Source organism: Coregonus clupeaformis, chromosome 7, assembly GCF_020615455.1.
Source record: "Coregonus clupeaformis isolate EN_2021a chromosome 7, ASM2061545v1, whole genome shotgun sequence".
Taxonomy (NCBI): domain Eukaryota; kingdom Metazoa; phylum Chordata; class Actinopteri; order Salmoniformes; family Salmonidae; genus Coregonus; species Coregonus clupeaformis.
Window position 1 is genome coordinate 51,434,183 of NC_059198.1, and position 5,039 is coordinate 51,439,221.

Genomic DNA, 5,039 nt, shown 5'->3' on the forward strand with positions numbered 1-5,039 from the left:
AGAGAGTAGTTTAGGGAAATACATATCAGAGAGTAGGTTAGGGAAATACATATCAGAGAGTAGGTTAGGGAAATACATATCAGAGAGTAGGTTAGGGAAATACATATCAGAGAGTAGGTTAGGGAAATACATATCAGAGAGTAGGTTAGGGAAATACATATCAGAGAGTAGGTTAGGAAATACATATCAGAGAGTAGGTTAGGGATTTTTCCAGGACAGCCCTCATTATCCAAAGTGATTTGTCTTCCTCCAGCTCTACTTATTGACCAACCAGCGCCTCCCCTGCATTATCTCTAGATTTTCCCAACATGTTTCAGGCCCAGTGCACACAATGCCTTCCCTTCCACCAGTTTGACTCCAGTGAGCACCTGGTTAAGATCAGCACACAGCGATGGACAACTTTAATTAAAGGGGATGGACATCCAGGAGAATGGACATTTACAGAAAGCTGATGGCTAAAACAACCATTACACAGTTAAAGGGAAATTACAAATTGCAACCAACTTAGCATTCTATCTACATTTTCCTACTGTAGGAAAGTACTTTATCACTCCAATCTTTACCACCCACAAGCACCCATTTAACTATGCCGGCGGTTCCCAACTCCAGTCCTCCAGTACCACCAACAGCCCAAATCCAGTCCTCCAGTACCCCCAACAGTGGTTCCCAACTCAGTCCTCCAGTACCCCAACAGTGGTTCCCAACTCCAGTCCTCCAGTACCACAACAGCCCAACTCCAGTCTCAGTACCCCCCAACAGTGGTTCTCAACTCCAGTCCTCCAGTACCCCCAACAGCCCAACTCCAGTCCTCCCGTACCCCCAACAGCCCAACTCCAGTCCTCCAGTACCCCCAACAGAGTTCCCAACTCCAGTCCTCCGTACCCCCAACAGCCCAACTCCAGTCCTCCCGTACCCCCAACAGCCCAACTCCAGTCATCCAGTACCCCCAACAGAATATATTTTTATTGTAGCCCTGGACAAGCACACATGATTTAACTAGTCAACTAATCATCAGGCCCTCAATGAGTTGAATCAGGTGTTTTTTGTCCAGGGCAACAACAAACATGTGAGCTGTTGGGGGTACTGGAGGACTGGAGTTGGCCTGTTGGGGGTACTGGAGGACTGGAGTTGGGCTGTTGGGGGTACTGGAGGACTGGAGTTGGGCTGTTGGGGGTACTGGAGGACTGGAGTTGGGCTGTTGGGAGTACTGGAGGACTGGAGTTGGGCTGTTGGGGGTACTGAGGACCGGAGTTGGGAACCACTGTTGGGGGTACTGAGGACTGGAGTTGGGCTGTTGGGGGTACTGGAGGACTGGAGTTGAGGCTGTTGGGGGTACTGGAGGACTGGAGTTGGGCTGTTGGGAGTACTGGAGGACTGGAGTTGGGCTGTTGGGGGTACTGGAGGACCGGAGTTGGGCTGTTGAGGGTACTGGAGGACTGGAGTTGGGCTGTTGGGGGTACTGGAGGACCGGAGTTGGGCTGTTGGGGGTACTGGAGGACTGGAGTTGGGCTGTTGGGGGTACTGGAGGACCGGAGTTGGGCTGTTGGGGGTACTGGAGGACTGGAGTTGGCCTGTTGGGGGTACTGGAGGACTGGTGTTGGGCTGTTGGGGATACTGGAGGACTGGAGTTGGCCTGTTGGGGGTACTGGAGGACTGGAGTTGGGCTGTTGGGGGTACTGGAGGACTGGAGTTGGCCTGTTGGGGGTACTGGAGGACTGGAGTTGGGCTGTTGGGGGTACTGGAGGACTGGAGTTGGCCTGTTGGGGGTACTGGAGGACTGGAGTTGGGCTGTTGGGGGTACTGGAGGACTGGAGTTGGCCTGTTGGGGGTACTGGAGGACTGGTGTTGGGCTGTTGGGGATACTGGAGGACTGGAGTTGGCCTGTTGGGGGTACTGGAGGACTGGAGTTGGGCTGTTGGGGGTACTGGAGGACTGGAGTTGGCCTGTTGGGGGTACTGGAGGACTGGAGTTGGGCTGTTGGGGGGTACTGGAGGACTGGTGTTGGGCTGTTGGGGGTACTGGAGGACTGGAGTTGGGCTGTTGGGGGTACTGGAGGACTGGAGTTGGGAACCACTGTTGGGGGTACTGGAGGACTGGAGTTGGGAACCACTGTTGGGGGGTACTGGAGGACTGGAGTTGGGAACCACTGTTGGGGGTACTGGAGGACTGGAGTTGGGAACCACTGTTGGGGGTACTGGAGGACTGGTGTTGGGCTGTTGGGGGTACTGGAGGACTGGAGTTGGGCTGTTGGGGGTACTGGAGGACTGGAGTTGGGCTGTTGGGGTACTGGAGGACTGGAGTTGGGCTGTTGGGGGTACTGGAGGACTGGAGTTGGGAACCACTGTTGGGGGTACTGGAGGACTGGAGTTGGGCTGTTGGGGGTACTGGAGGACCGGAGTTGGGAACCACTGTTGGGGGTACTGGAGGACCGGAGTTGGGCTGTTGGGGGTACTGGAGGACTGGAGTTGGGAACCACTGTTGGGGGTACTGGAGGACTGGAGTTGGCCTGTTGGGGGTACTGGAGGACTGGAGTTGGGCTGTTGGGGGTACTGGAGGACTGGAGTTGGGAACCACTGTTGGGGGTACTGGAGGACTGGAGTTGGGAACCACTGTTGGGGGTACTGGAGGACTGGAGTTGGGAACCACTGTTGGGGGTACTGGAGGACCGGAGTTGGGAACCACTGTTGGGGGTAATGGAGGACCAGAGTTGGGAACCACTGTTGGGGGTACTGGAGGACCGGAGTTGGGAACCACTGTTGGGGGTAATGGAGGACCAGAGTTGGGAACCACTGTTGGGGGTACTGGAGTTGGGAACCACTGTACTATACTATTCATAATGAGTAGGGCTACATTTAGTTGCAAATGGTAAGATGTGTTGATTTAACATAGGCTCAGAACAAACACAAATACAATAATTGTTTCTAATATGAATTATTTTGATAAACCAGGTAAAGGTGAAGTTTCTTTCATTATATGCTACTTCTCCATGCCTTTGCATTTCTGACCCCACACACACGTGCTCACATTTTTCATTACCCTGCCCTGAGTTTCCATTCGAAAGGCCATCTGGAATGCTGGAAAACTGAACCAAACTGGCAGCTCCCTACTCTCCTTTTGATCTTAGTGAAATGGGATACATCTCCTGCTCATCCCCCACTAGCGCTAGCCAATGATCTTTGGAAGGAACGGAGAAAGTCACAGAGGACTCACTCAAAGAGGAGAACAGCGCCATAAACCTGTGTTCTGCCTGCCATAACTCTGAGGATGGACAGCTTAGAACTATTTGTGGGCATGCTGGGTAGCCTTTAATTGGCCTTCCCCACAGCAAAACAAATCCTGACGGAGCACATGTAGGCCTATGATGGCCACTGTATCTTATTTTAGCAAAATGTGTACGCTATTGCTTTTCTGTGATGATGATGATGATGATGATGATGATGATGATGATGGAGTGAAGAAAATGGTGATGGTTTTCTTGCATGCTGCATTTGATATGCAAGGTTGTCTTGGTGAACATTCAGTAGTCACATTTTCAATATCATAACATGTTTCTCACTATTCTTTAAGATGATTTTTGATATCCTGCTATTCATGTCATCGATTGATCAATAGGTGAATTAAACAACGCATTGTGACCGCCGTCTTTTTACTTGTGGGATATGTAGTTCTCCCACAAGCAAATATCTGTCACATTGACAAATTCGACTGCTTATACAACTACAAAGACCATGATGCAACCCGTTTCCCCTTTCAGGAAGTATAATGCACTGAAATTCCATTTCCAACGTGATAACAAGAATCTGAGGGCAAGGGAAATGTTACACTTCACAAAGAAAAGGAAATTAGACAGAAATTAGCAGGATAATCTGTAATTTGACAGTTATTCTGATGTTACCATTCATGAGGAAATGATTGCAGACACTGTCCGGACAAACACGTACAGGACAGGGATACTGAGGAACAGCAGTTCAATCCAAAGTAAAATAGTGTTGGATGTCTGGGAAGGTACTGGTGTTCTAAGTATATTCTGTGACCAAGCCAGGGCCAGGAAAGTTCAATCGCTGATCAAGCTGTGAAAATCGTTAAACATAATAAGATGGAAGACAGAATCGAAGTGATTAAAGCTACTCTGGAGACAATCGATTTGCGCCGAGCAGGTGGACGTGACAGTAAGCGAGTGGATGGGGTACGCACTGCTTCACTAATCCATGCTGAATTCTGTCCTGTTCGCCCACGACAAATGGCTTAAACCCTTATTCTGCCTTCCATGGCGGAATTGTATATTGCACCCATCGATGACGCTGTGGTGGAGGACCAGCTGAGTATCTGGTCCACTGTGAAGGACCAGTACGGCGTGGACATGTCGTGCATGTCTGAATTCGCCAGGAAATGCATCATGGACACTGACATCACTGTAAACTTGGTGACGGACTTGCTCTCCCACCCCTCCCAAGTTCGCAGAGTTGGATCTGTACTCGGTTACCGCGGAGCGGCTGAAATCAGTGAAAGGGGGCGCATTCAAGTGCGAGTGTTTCGGGTTTGTCTGCTGTGAACGCGCTCTGCGTGTTGTTCACGGTAACCTTTCCCGGTGGCGAGGACAAGCCCCTGGTCCTCTACACATCTCAGTTCAAACCGGAGACCCACTGGAAGCAGGCGGCGAGGCGGTTGATGTATCTGGATGAACCAGTGGATGTTAGGCGGGACATCACAGTGGTGGGCGGGGTCAACAATCGTCCCTCGGAGGACAGTTCCAGACATATAAGCATCCACGTGGACATACTGTAGGACATACTATAGGAGAACTCAAAAAACATTCCAAGACCTTCTCCATCCCAGATGGATGTTCAGCAGAGGCTCAGCAATAGCCTGGTGTTAGCAGTGTCAGTGTCAGGCTTACATTAGCGTACTGGCTTATCAGCAAAGAGGGAAGAGGGACACTTGGTCATTAATTGTTGTAAAGAAGGAAGGATGGAAACTATCCCACTATGGTTATGTAGTTTATGCTGATGTCTTTGAACTTGTGGAGAGCCCAAGTGTTA

The 5,039-nt window shown here is 50.5% G+C and overlaps 1 pseudogene; it reads left to right on the forward strand.

Annotated features, from left to right (window-relative positions):
* Nucleotides 1-3,872: 3,872 nt before the first annotated feature.
* LOC121570274 lies at nucleotides 3,873-4,785 on the forward strand (annotated as a pseudogene).
* Nucleotides 4,786-5,039: the final 254 nt, after the last annotated feature.